We start from the raw sequence: 15072 nt of genomic DNA, 5'->3' as shown, positions 1-15072 counted from the left end.
GCTGGAGTGCAATGGCGCGATCTCGGCTCACCGCAACCTCCGCCTCCTGGGTTCAGGCAATTCTCCTGCCTCGGCCTCCTGAGTAGCTGGGATTACAGGCAAGTGCCACCATGCCCAGCTAATTTTTTATATTTTTAGTAGAGACAGGGTTTCACCATGTTGACCAGGATGGTCTTGATCTCTTGACCTCGTGATCCACCTGCCTTGGCCTCCCAAAGTGGTGGGATTACAGGCGTGAGCCACTGCGCCTGGCCCGATCTTGATCATTATCTTATAATGCCTCATATGGTTTGAATCTGTGTCCCCACCCAAATCTCATGCTGCAATATAATCTTGCTGAAGATGGGGCTGGTGGGAGGTGATTGGATCATGGGAGTAGTTCCTAATGGTTTAGCACCGTCTCCCTAGTTCTGTTCTTGTGAAAGAGATCTGGTTATTTAGAAGTGTATAGCACCTCCCCTCTCTCTCTCTTCCTCCTGCTCTGGCCATGTAACATGACTCACTCCTGCTTTGCCTTCTACCATGATTGATGGTAAGTTTCCTGCAGCCTCCCAGAAGCCTAGCACGTGGCCAGCATCATGCTTTACTGTACATCCTGTAGAACCATGAGCCAATTAAGCCTCTTTTCTTTATAAATTACTCAGTTTCAGTATTTCTTTCTGACAATGTGAGGACAGACCTTTCTATGCAAGCACAATGCATTTCTGGAGTTCTAAACACATGCAACAGACTCCAATTCCAGATTATGTGGAGGAATGCAGTAAGTGTATTGCTGTCCTTACCCATTGTGCTTGATAACCTTGAAAGAGCCTAGCTTGACCTTACTTACTATACTTACTTGTTACTTACTTACTTACTATACTTGAGTAAACCCTAAAGCAAGATTATTCATTTTCCAAAGAATTGGTTTGTTCACCTCTAAAATGGCTCCCTAGAGTCTTTATGAAGACCAAATGAGATAATGTGTGTCAAACTGTTTTGAAATTATACATTACTAAATGTTAATTATCTTTATTTTTACTATTAGTGTAATTAATGAATATCAAAGTAATGCAATATGCATATAAGCTACAAAGAAGTGCTGTTAGGGGAAGTTATCTACATTCTACAGAAGATCTAATACACACACACACATATATATGATACGAAATTAGATCTTCTGTAGAATGTAGATATATATATATATCTACATATATATATGTAGATATATATACACACACACATATATACACACTTAGTTGTGTTGACCTGAGATGCATGTAAAAAAAAATCAGTCTGACACCAAAGCTTCAAAAGAGAGTAAATTGAGCATCAAGTTGTGAATTTGTTCCTACCTGGTTTCCTCTCCACTAGATTTCATTTCTTATTTGCATTCTGATTTGTCTCATTGATTCTGAAATTTTGTTTGTCCCTATATACTCCTATTTAATAGTTTTACCCAGCCTGACTAGCTCCCTGGAGGATTTATATTATATCTTCTAAGCAGAAATTAAGCATCACCTACATGCACCAATAGGCAACTGAAATGCAAGCTAGTTAGCAGATTTAGGTTGCTGTAAATCACTTTGAATCGAAAAAATGTGCTGAAACAGAAACTTTCTGAGACAGCCAATTTCTCATTTTAATTCATTAGAATGGAAAAATAGTGCATATTTTTAGACTTTCATGCTGAAGCAATCTAATAAAAAGAAATAGTAATTTAAATAGCTCAATGAAATTTCAAAAGTTCTCATAATTTATGAAGTCAGGATGATCAGGGAGGAAACAACCAGTGACATGTTTACAAACTCTGTTTTTTTAAAACTGCTCCTCTTTTATATGGAAAAAAAATAAAACAAAATTTGGGGGTGGGAAAAGATTGCCACGAAAGAAAGGATAATAACCATAAAATTTCAACTTAACAGTGTGGTCTCTACTAACAAAAGCAAACTCTCAACCAGAGAATGTCCAACAGTCTCTTTTAAGAGAAAGTAACAAAATGGGAAGATTCACTCCTGGTTTAATGTTTAGATTCTTTGTCCCTCAGCTCAATCATGAATATCTTCCCACCCACATTTTAAATGAGAATTGATGTTAAGAAAGATCAATCTAAAGGAATAAGTGGTCCCTTTATAAACTGTCCAGCAACTTCTGCTTGTAAGGCCCGTTCTGAAAAAAAGATGCTAGACCAATCAAACCCATCTCTTCAGAAATTTGAAGTAAAAGGCATAGAATAGACACATGGAAACTGACACGAGTCAAAAGTTTGTCTGGCATCAAGAGTCAGGCAACCCAAGGAAAGCTTCCTGCATGCCTCACGGTGAAGAGGGGTGGGACTCGGAGGAAGCAGTCAGGAAAGGAAACCACACACAGCAGCCAAGAGAGGTCAGAGAGAAGGGAGCAGGTAGGCCACCAGCTGCCTTGGTGTTGGCCCTTCTGCAGGTCTTCCTGAGATTTTGCCTGACTTCCTGAAAACATTTTCCAGAATGGGTTTCAATTAGCTCCCCTTTTTTTTCCTGAGGTAACTTGATGATCTCTCTGTTCCTTGACCCAAAACTGTGCTGACTAGATGATTTCTTTGTTTGAATTAAGGTGACAACAAAAGCTCATTACCGGCCAGAAGTATTCTCCACCTCCATTTTTAGAGGAAAAAGACAAAAATAAAAAAAAAAAGGAAAAAGATGAATCCCTATCTTCTAAGTAAGGTCCAGGAAACATGATCTAACAGTCACACCTCCTACATTTACCTCATACTGAAAACTGATACTTCAAATGTTGACCCTAAGTCCATTTACACTTACAATAATTTTTACATTAAAATTCAATCTATCAATCTATCTAATCTATCATCTAATCTAAAATGGATTAGATGATAGATTAGATAGATTGATAGATTGATTTTTAATGGCAAAGTTTGAAAAGAAAATATTCTGATTAATCTTAAATTATGCAAAAATTTAAAGATATAGAACATCCCCAATTCCCAAGCATTGTAGAAATCACATTGTTCTTTTGTGATTAAGAATATTCCTATAAGCATTCCTAGGAAGGAGTGCAGTGTAGACCACGTGCTTTCTGAGGGATTGACACAATGGGGAGAAAGAGCGTTGAAAAGACAGATTGAGGATTGGGGCTCTCGTATGTAGTTGTTTGTTTCTGAGGAGTGTGACTTGGAATAAGGCATTCAGGTCTCTGGATCTCTTTCCTTATCTGCAAAATGAAGAAATCAGACTAAATTTGGAGTTAATTTAGACTTAGAGGTTTCTCCCATTTCAAGAGTTTAATGAGTTTGTAAAATGATTAGGTTTCATTAAAATGAAGACAATCTGTTAAGCCTCTCAGAAAATGAAAATTTAAATATAACAGATTTTTTAATCCCATCAAACTAAAACACATTAACTTCATTTAGTCCCTGAACCTAGTGAGAAACTGAGAAGTTTATGAAATTTGTAGTTTAGATATATTTCTTATCTTTATGAAGTTAGAAGTCTTAACTGCACAGTATAATATTCACTATAAAGTCAGTCTGTACCTCACATTTCTTTACACACAAAACAGCTTGATTATTGTCAATTCCATAAGAGAGATCAAGTTCAAATAGTAATATAGGACAGTGGATTGGCAGAGGATTCTGAAGTCAGATGGTCTAGGTTCAAGTCTCAGCTTTAGAAGAAAGTGCTTTCCTATGCATCAAACCTTTTTCTCTCCTGGGTTCACAGCGTGGCTGTTTTCCAGTCTTCCTTGCAGTTAGGTATAGGCAGTGATACAAATAATGTGGGCAGAAGTGAATTATGCTTTTTTTAGACCAAGCTTATAAAAACCTCCTTCTCCATTATCCACTCTCTCTCTTCGCCTTTCAGGTAGAGGTAAGTGCCAGGAGTGACCTTGGAAACCAGGTGCAGAAGAAGGCAGAGCTACCATAAACCTGAGTCCCTGAATGACTATGTAGAGGAAAGACCCCTGCTACCAACTGGATTTCACATAAGTAAGAAATAAGTTTGGGCTATGTTAAGCCTAACATAATCATAGACTAGGTTAAGCCAATGATTTTGATGTACATCTGTCATAGTAGTAAGTCTTGTCTTAACTAATATATAATAATATTCCTAGTAATGGACCTAGGAAGGAGTTGGGTGCAGCTGAGGTGCTTCATAAGGGAAATGACACAGGAAGTAGAAAGAGCACAGAACAGAAGGATATAATTGGAGAAAATCATTTGATCTCTCTAAGAATCAGCTACTCATTGGTAAAATAGGAATTATGATATTACCTACCATTAAAGGTTATAATGAGGGTTAATTGAGTCAACCTTCATAAAGATGCTTAAACTTAATAGTGTTAGCTATAATTATTATGGAGGCTAATAATATCTAAATCAGACCCTTGGATATATTTATGTAATGCAGATACCAAAAAGAGAATCATAGAGTTTTTTAGAGACTTAAAGAAAAATAAAGTCCAAACTTGCCATTTTGTAAAAAGGAAACTGGTGATGAGAAAATATAACCCTAATTCTACATCACAGAGCCAGAGAGTAGAAGATAACTAACTAGAACTCCCTTCTCTTAATTTCTAGTAGCTCAATGTCACTTTCATTACCTCCCCACCTCTTATGGCTTTGATAGCCAAATCCCTGTAAGTCTGCCTTTTGTACACCCTTTTGATTTTCCTTCCTTTCCTACAACTTCACTTCTACTGTTTTAGCTTAGGCATCCTTAACATCTCTTCCTTGCAAAACTACAAGAGCCCATGTTTTGTTTCCCTACTTGGTAGCTTATTTCCCTACACACACATACTACCATGGTAGATCCTTCTAAAAGTAAGTCTGCAACATAGAATCATTTGTGGCTCTTTATTTTTTTAGACAATAATTCAAACTCCAAACATCACAAAAGTATCCTTCCCACATCTGTCTTCTCCACATCTGTCTTCTCCAGCCTCACTTTCCTGTGCACATGTGGTTTCATTCTACACTGAAGGCACATAAACTATCATCAGAGTCTTATACGAAGCATGCCTTCACGTCTCTTTGTCTTTGCCCAGTCTACCTCCCTGTTTCTTGAATCCTTGCTCTCTTTTAACTTTTCAAGATTTAGAGCATCACACCCCTTACTCTCTGAAGCTCTTAATTAACCTGTTAGGTAGGCTGAACCATTCTCTCCTCTGATTAACAATTTCTTACTTATCTCTGTAATACCTGTAATAGTCTTTTACATTTACTTTTCATATCTCCATTTCCCCTACTAAATTTTGAGGGTCAAATCCATGACTTTTAATTTATGAATACCCAGCCTGAGGCAGTTTGAGAGCCATAATAGAAAATTAAAATACTTGATGAATATATGAATTAACAAATGGCTTACTGCAAGGGTTCTCAAAACAACAAAATAAAAATAAATTGAACTTTTTTTTTGTCCATGCTTAAACTTATTGGAAATGGTAAAAACATTGATGTTGCCTCTTTGTGAATATGTGTGTATGTATACTTAACTTTTTTTCTAATAGAGAGACAAGTACGGTTTTAGGAGAGATAAATCCTGGATTGGGAGATCAGGAGCTCTGGGTTCTATGATGTGCACTGACGCAAACTGATGGTTTCACCTTTGACAAATCAGTTAATCTCACTAAGTCACAATTTATCATCTGTGGGTAAAGTTGACTATATATGATGGTAGGACATTTAATACCATAGTAAAGAAAACAGGTGACATCTGCTAAAAGCATGTTTATCTTGTTATATTACAGAAGAAACTTCCATCATAATCAATGAAAGCCTGCTCATCAGAGAAGCAATGTAGCATTGAACTCTGACCCAGGATACCTTTATTTTGGTCCAAACTGGTCAGGAATATTATTTCAGAAAGCACTTTATTTATTTGGACTTTAGTTTCCTCAACTACAAAATTAGAAGACTCTCTAGATTTCTTTCCAACTCCAAAAATGCATAGTGTGCAATGTAAAAGATCTAGATGAAGAAAGGCATTAATTCATTTAATGTTAAGAAATGATTATTCCCTGTGAGGATAAACTTTTACTATTTCCTGCATCTAATTTTACAGATTTATAATTCCATACTCTTCTGTATGCTAAGAGGTATTTTTTTTTTACATATGTGGTATTCTTTGAAGACAGCAAGAGCCCTACAAGCAGAGGAAATCAGTATTATTTAAGAATGAACAAAATCTTTGCCTCCCAACTACAATCCAACAAAATCTTTTCTCACATATGGAAGGTTTGCTTTGTTCCCAGTGATTGACATGAAAAGCAACTTTAGGTTATCTTTTCTCTACACTTCAGCAGTTTCAATAAGAAACATCCAGGTTCTGAATGTCACTCTAGATTAAAATGATATAAATCCTTAGTCAAATTATTAAAGAGGACTAGGATGAAGCTTTTTTTTTAGATTTTAGGAAAAAAATGCTAATGGCTCTTTGAAAACTTATATTCTGAACTACCCATTCACTAGCAATTTTACACTGTCATCTCAAATAAGCATTTGGTTGTTGTTGCTGATATATTCTGAAAATGTCCTTTGAAAAAGGACTTGAAAATTCACTTATGATGTGAAATTCAAATTAAAGTAGAGAAGCAGCAAAATATATTAGGAGAACCATTGTCAGTGAGTCAAGAAACCCGTGCTTTCATTAGTACTTCACTACTCTCTAACCATGAGATCACTGCCTAGTCATTCATAGACTGAAGATTCCCTCAACACTGAGTAAGTGCCAGGAGTTGTACTATCTCCTGGAAATATAAATCCAAGCCATCTCTACTTTTAAAAAACCTAGAAAGCAGTAGAGGGAGAGAGCCAGGCACACAAAAAGTAAAATAAATGATCCATGCAAGAAAGAACAGATAAGTTGAACTTCATTAGCAGCAAAATTGAAAATTTCTGCTCTGCAAAGGACAGTGTCAATTTTTTTTTTAATGGTGAATAGTAGGTAGAACTAACTTGCCGCTCCCATTCAGATGGACAGAGCAGCTTGTGGAGACTCACACTGTGAATTTTTGCTCCAGGAACTACTGCAGGGACATACCAGGAAAGCTGAGAGAATCCATAGACCCTTTGAAGAAAGTGGCTTGCCGCTGCAGGTTTCATGAGAAAGCCAAATAACTGTGAGTGACCAAAGTGTGGGAAGGTCCACCTCCAAACAAACATCCTCACAGGAAAATCTGAATGTCCAGATCACGGGAGAAGGATTTGACCTTACCCGGAGCTGAGATGAATTTAGAGAGCCAAGTGAAATGTAAGAGTAGAGGAAGCAGCTGGACGAGTGCCTTGGGCACTCTCGATCCCCAGTGAAGCCATTCCTTACTTTGTCTTACAGGGGTCTTTGACGAGGTCTGACAGTGGAATTGAGGAAAGACCACAAGGAGAAGAAAACTTCCAGCTGAACTTTGTAATAATTTTGACTGAACATGAAGTTTCCCAGACAGAACCTGGGGAAGGGGGCAAACAGGGAGTGCAGATACAAGCAAAGAAACTGCAGCAGATGGGGAGATGTGAAACCTGAAAGCCCTGCTTGCTTTCTCACCAGGGAAGCTTGTACCCTGGGGCAACTCACTCCTGCTCACTGGCTGCCTGGAAACAAACTTGGTGCTGTTGGTGGGGCATGGTGTGAGTGAAATTGTTCTTTCAGGCTACATGGGAGTTGGCTGAGGCCTGTTACTGCCAGCTTTCCCTCACTTCCCCAATTCCCTGGTATGAAGCAGCAGAGGCAGCCATAATCCCCCTGAGAACATAACTCCATCAGCCTGACAACTATACCCCCACCCCTAACAGCAGCTACAGCAAGACCCACCAAAGGAGAGTTTGAGCTCAGACACACCTAACCCTAACACCACCTGATGGTCTTTCTCTACCCACCCTGGTAGTCAAAGACAGAGGCCATAATTACTTGGGAGATCCACAGCTCTGCCCGCCTCCTGAGAAACCTGAATACTCACCCAGGCAACCCTAGTGCAGGCCTGTGTCCTCCCTACACTGCCATAGCTGATGCTCTCTTGAAAGCACCAACTCCTGGCTGGAGGCCAACCAATACAAAATCATTGCACTAAAAAAGGACCTTCACAGAGTCCACTTTACTCCCCTGCTACCTCTACCACAGCACGTGCTAATATTTGCAAATGAGAGACCAGAAGACAGATTACATCACAGGACTCTTTGAAGACACCCCCTAGAACCCAACTAGAGCCCAGTAGCTCCACTGAATGGCTAGATCAGGAAGAGAAGGAACAATAACAATCACTGCAGTTCAGCTCTCAGGAAGCCCCATCCCTAGGGAAAGGGGGAGAGCACCACATCAAGGGAGTACCACATGGGACCAAAAAAATCTAATCAGCAACCATTGAGTCCCAGATCTTTCCTCTGACAGTCTATCCAAATGAGAAGAAATCAGAAAGACAATTCTGAAAATATGGTAAAACAAGGTTCATTAGCACCCCAAAAGATTACAGTAGCTCACTAACAATAAATTCAAACCAAGATGAAATGTCTGGATTGCCAGAAAAAGAGTTCAAAAGGTCAATTATTAAGCTACTTAAGGAGGCACCAGAGAAAGGTGAATATCAACTTTAAAAAATAAAAAAAAGATACAGGATATTAACAAGAAAATCTCCAGAGAAATAGATAGTATAAACAAAACAATCACAACTTCTGGAAAGGAAGGACACAATTACAGAAATGCAAAACACAATGGAAAGCCTCAGCAATAGAATTAAAGAAGTAGAAGAAAGAATTTCAGAGCTCAAATACAAGGCTTTCAAATTAACCCAATCAGAAGGAAAAAAGAATATAAAAATGAATAAACCCTCTAAGAAGTTTGGAATTATGTTAAACAATCAAACCTAAGAATAATGGTATTATCAAGGAAGAAAATTTCAAAGTTTGGAAAACATATTTGAGAAAATAATAGAGGAAAACTTCCCTGGCCTTGCTAGAGATCTAGACATCCAAATACAAGAAGCTCAAAGAATACCTGGGAAATTCATTGCAAAAATCACCTAGTCACATAGTCCTCAAGTTATCCAAAGTCAAGACAAAGGAAAGAATTGTGAAAGCTGTGCAGGAAAAGCATCAGGTAACCTATAAAGGAAAACCTATCAGATTAACAGCAGATTTCTCAACAGAAACTATACAAGCTAGAAGTGATTGGGGTCCTATCTTTAGCCTCCTTAAACAGCAAAACTAATCAGCCAAGAATTTTCTATCCAGTGAAACTAAGCTTCATAAATGAAGACAACATATAGTCTTTTTCAGACAAATAAATGCTAAGAGAATTTGCCACTACCAAGTTAACATTACAAGAACTGCTAAAAGAAATTAGACATCTTGAAACATACCCTCAAAATACACCAAAACAGAAGCTCCTTAAAACATAAATTTCACAGGTCCTACAAAACAATAACACAATGGAAAGTTTTTGAGGCAATAACTATCACAGTGAATAGAATAGTTCCTGACTTTTCAATACTAATGTTGAATGTAAATGACCTAAATGGGACACTTAAAAGGTACAGAATGGCAGAATGGATAAGAATTCACCAACATAAGGACACACATAAATTTAAGATAAAGGAGTGGAAAAAGATATTCCATGCAAATGGACACCAAAAACAAACAGGAGTAGCTACTCTTACATCAGACAAAACTGATATTAAAGCGATAACTGTTTGAAAAGACAAAGAAGGACATTACATAATGATTAAAAGACTAGTCCAACAGGAAACTATCACAATCCTAAATATATATGCACCTAACACTGGTGATCCCAAATTTATAAAACAATTACTGAGCATAAGAAATAGAATAAACAACAACACAGTAACAGTGGGGGACTTAAATACTCCACTGACAGCACTAGACAGGTCATCAAAACAGAAAGCCAACAAAGAAACAATAGGCTTAAACTATACCCTAGAACAAGTGTACTTAACAGATAATTACAGAACATTTTATGCCAAAACTAAAGAATATACATTCTATTCATCAGCACATGAATCATTCTCCAAGAGAGACAACATGATAGTCCACAAAATAAGTCTCAATAACCTTAAGAAAATCAAAATTATGTCAAGTACTCTCTCTGACAACAGTGAAATAAAACTGAAAATCAACTCCAAAAAAACCTCCAAAATTATGCAAATACATGGAAATTAAATAACTGCCCCTGAATGATTGCTGGGTCAACAGTGAAACCAAAATGGAAATTTTAAAAGTTATTTTAACTGAACAATAACAGTGACACAACCTATCAAAAGCTCTGGGACACAGCACAAGCATTTCTATGAAAAAGTTTGTAGCACTGAACTCCTACATCAAAGAGTCTGAAGGAGTGCGAATAAACAACCTAAGGTCACACCTCAAGGAACTAGAGAAAAAAGAACAAACCAAAACCAAACCCAACAGAAGAACAAAGATTAGAGCGGAACTAAATGAAATTGAAACAAAAAAATACAATAAATAAATGAAACAAAAATATGTTTTGTTGAAAAGATAAACAAAATTGATAGACCATTAACAAGAATAAACAGGAAAAGAAGAGAGAAGATCCAAATAAGCTCAGTTAGAAAGAAAAAGGGAGAAATTACAACTGATACCACAGAAATACAGAAAATCATTTAAGAATACTATGAGGCTAGGCGCGGTGGCTCACGCCTGTAATCCCAGCACTTTGGGAGGCCGAGGTGGGTGGACAACGAGGTCAAGAGATCGAGACCATCCTGGTCAACATGTGAAACCCCGTCTCTACTAAAAATACAAAAAATTAGCTGGGCATGGTGGCATGTGCCTGTAATCCCAGCTACTCGGGAGGCTGAGGCAGGAGAATTGCCTGAACCCAAGAGGTGGAGGTTGCGGTGAGCCAAGATCACGCCATTTCACTCCAGCCTGGGTAACAGGAGCAAAACTCGGTCTCAAAAGAAAAAAAAAAAGAAAGAAAGAGAAAAAAAGAATACTATGAACACCTTCACATTCACATACTAGAAAATTTAGAGGAGATGGATAAATTTCTGAAAATACACAACCCTCTAGATTAAACCAGAAAGAAATTGAAACTCTAAACAGAGCAGCAACAGGCAGCAACATTGAAATAGTAATAAAAAAATTGCCAACAAAAAACAAGTCCAGATCAAATGAATTCACAGTTGAATTCTATCAGACATTCAAAGAGCTGGTACCAATCCTATTCACACAATTTTAAAACATAGAAAAAGAGGGAATTCTCCCTAAATCATCCCATGAAGCTAGTATCACTCTAAAATCAAAACCAGGAAAGGACATAACAAAAAAGGAAAACTACAGAACAATGTCCCTAGTGAACACAGATGCAAAAATATGACTGAATCCAAGAGCATATCAAAAAGATAATCCATCATGATCAAGGGGTTTCATACCAGGGATGGTTTAACATACACAAGTCAATACATGTAATACACCACATAAAGAGAATTAAAAACAAAAATCACATAATCACCTCAATTGACTCAGAAAAAGCATTTGACAAAATCTGGCATCACTTTAGGATTAAACCCTCAGCAAAATCAGCATAGGAGAGACATATATTAAGGTAATAAAAGATATCTATGACAAACCCATAGTCAATATTATACTGAACAGGGAAAAGTTGAAAGCACTCCCCTTGAAAACTAGAACAAGACAAGGGTGTCCACGTCATTACTTCTATACAACATATCACTGGAAGTCCTAGCCAGAGCAATCAGACAAGAGAAAGGAATAAAAGGCATCCAAATGGGTAAAGAGGAAGTCAAACTGTCACCGTTTGCTGATTATATAAACTTATACCCAGAAAATCTTCAAGACTCATCCAGAAAACTCCTAGAACTGATAAATGAATTCAGTAAAGCTTCAGGGTACGAAATTTATTGTACACAAATCAGTAGCACTACTATACACCAACAGTGACCAAGCTGAGAATCAAATCAAGAGCTCAACTCCTCAACTCCTTTTATGGTAGCTGCAGAAAAAAAAAAAAAAATACTTAGGAATATACCTAACCAAGGCTGTGAAAGACCTCTGCAAGGAAAACTACAAAACACTGCTGAAAGAAATCATAGACAATACAAACACATGGGAATGCATCCCATGCTCATGAATGGGTAGAATCAATATTGTGTAAATGATCATACCACCAAAAGCAATCCACAAATTCAATGTAATTCTTATTCATCACAGTACTAGAAAAAACAACCCTAAAATTCATGTAGAACCAAAAAAGGGCCCATATAGCCAAAGCAAGACTAAGCAAAAGAAACAAATTTGGAGGCATCACGTTACCCAACTTCAAACTATACTATAAGGCTATAAGTCACCAAAACCTCATAGTAATGGTATAAAAATGGGCACATAGACCAATGGAACATAACAGACAACCCAGAAATAAACCCATATAATGGTGCTAAGATAATTGGCAAGCCACATGTAGAATGAAACTGGATCCTCGTCTCTCACCTTACACGAAAATCAACTCAAGACAGGTCAAAGACTTAAATCTAAGACCCTAAACCATAGAAAACATTGGAAAAACCCTTCTAGACATTGGCTTAGACAAAGCACTCATGACCAAGAACCCAAAATCAAATGCAACAAAACAAAGATAAATAGATGGGACTTAATTAAACTAAAAAGCTTCTGTACAGCAAAAGTAATAATCTGCAAAGTTAACAGACAACTCATGGAGTGGGAGAAAATATTCATAAACTATGCATCTGACAAAAGACTAATATGCAGAGTCTATAAGGAACTCAAATCAGCAAGAAACAAACAAACAGTCCCATCAAAAAGTGGACTGGGGCATGAATAGACAATTCAAAAAACAAGATATACAAACGACTGATAAAAATATGAAAACATGCTCAACATCACTAATCATCAGGAAAATGCAAATCAAAACCACAGTAGAATGACCATAATCAAAAAATTAAAAAATTATATATGTTGGCCTGAATGTGGTAAAAAGGGAACACTTTTACACTGCTAGTGGAAATGCAAACTAGTATAACCACTCTGGAAAACAGTGTGGAGAATCCGTAAAGAATTAAAAGTAGATCTACCATTTGATCTAGCAATCCCACTCCTGGTGTCTATCCAGATGAAAAGAAGTCATTATAGAAAAAAGATATGTGCACATGCATTTTTATAGCAGCACAATTTGCAGTTGCAAAAATATGGAACCAGCCCAAATGCCCATCAATCAATGAGTAGATAAAGAAAATATATATACCATGGAATACTACTCAGCCAGGAAAATGAATGAAATGATGACATTCACAGCAACCTGGATGGAATTGGAGACTATCATTTAAAGTGAAGTAACTCAGGAATGGAAAACCAAACATTGTATATTCTCACTCATAAGTGGGAGCTAAGCTGTGAGGACATAAAAGCATAAGAATGATAAATGGACTTTGGGGACTTGGAGGAAAGAGTGGGGGGGTGGTGAGGAACAAATGATTTCATATTGGGTAGTGTACACTCCTCAGGTGATGGATGCACCAAAATCTCAGAAATCACCACGGAAGATCTTACCCATGTAACCAGACACCGCCTGTTCCCCATAAACCTATTGAAATAAAAAATAAAAATTAAAAAAAAATAAATTAAAATTGGTCTTTGAAAATAAAGACATTGTCAAGAGAATGAAATGATAACCACAGACTGGGTGAAAATCTTGTAAAAGATATATCTGAAAAAGGATTGTTATCAAAAATATATAAAGAACTCTTAAAACTCAACAGTAAGAACATAAACAACTCAAGTTTAAAAAGGAACCAAACCACTTAGCAAACACATCACCAGCAAATATATGTAGGTGGCAAATAAGCCAATGAAAAGATGCTCCAAATCATTTGTCATCAGATAAATGCAAACTTAAATGAGATATCACTATGCACCTCTAAGAATGGCCGAAATTCAGAATACCAAATCCTGGCAAAAATGTGGAGCAACAAGAACTCTCCTTCACTGCTAGTGGAGAATGTAAAATGTTTGCAGGCCCTCTGTGAGACAATATGGCAGTTTCGGACAAAGCTAAAGAGACTCTTAACACGTAATCCAGCAATAGTGCTCTTTGGTACTTACTCAAAGGCGCTGAAAAATTATACTCATGCAAAAACCTGCACAGGGATGTTTCCAGCAGCTTAATTGCCAAGACTTGGAACCAAGGAAGATATTCTTCAATAGATAAGTAGATAAACTGTGGTATATAACAGACAGTGAAATATTATTCAACCTAAAAAGAAATGAGCAATCAAGCCATAAAAACACATGGAGGAAATTTAAATATATGTTACTAAGTGAAAGAAGACCAGCCTGGAAAGTCTATCTACTGTATGATTTCAACTATATGCTCTTCTGGAAAAGGAAAAACTATGAAGATCAGTGATTGTCAGGAGGTTGGAGAAAGGGAAAGGGGGAAATGAATAAGCAGAACACAGGATCTTAGGGCAGTGAAAATAGTCTATATGATACCATAATAGGGGATACATGTCATTGCACATTTTGTCTAAATCCATAGACTATATAAAACCAATAGTTAATCCTAACGTAAACTATTAAATCGGAGTTATGATGTGTGAATGTAGGGGTAAGTGGAAAGTCTCTGTACCCCCCTTTCGATTTTGTTGTGAGCCTAAAACTACTCTTAAAAAATGAAGTCTCCCTTTGGTAGGAACTGCCATATTCCAGTAATTTCTCAAAATGACAAATACCAATGGAAAGAGAAGAGACACCTTGATATATGTTCCCTTGGCCTTTTAGAAAACATGGAGTTGTTTGACCATGTACATGCAATTCTATAAGAAAGGTCATACTGTAGACATAAGGGAATGGGTACTGTTCAAAAAGGAGTGCCCTACTAATGCTACCATGGCAAAACTGGAAGAGTCTACAGTGTTCCCCAGCATGCTGTTAGCATTACTGTAAACAAACAATTTAAGGGCCAGATCTTGCTAAGAGAATTAATGTATGTATTGAACACATTAAGCAGTGTAAGTGCTGAAATAGCTTCCTGAAACATGTGAAGGAAAATGATCCAAAAAAAAGGAAACAAAAGAGAAAGAAAGGTACTTAGGTTC

General features: G+C 37.1%; 1 protein-coding gene across 1 annotated transcript in view; it reads right to left on the bottom strand.

Moving 5' to 3' along the window:
• TAFA2 (TAFA chemokine like family member 2) overlaps nucleotides 1–15072 on the bottom strand; it is a 488455-nt gene that overhangs the window by 50197 nt on the left and 423186 nt on the right. The window lies entirely within an intron of this gene.

This window comes from Sapajus apella, unplaced genomic scaffold (assembly GCF_009761245.1).
Source record: "Sapajus apella isolate SASKATOON/1434 unplaced genomic scaffold, GSC_monkey_1.0 scaffold2, whole genome shotgun sequence".
Lineage (NCBI taxonomy): Eukaryota > Metazoa > Chordata > Mammalia > Primates > Cebidae > Sapajus > Sapajus apella.
This window is presented reverse-complemented; position numbering and strand designations above follow the sequence as displayed.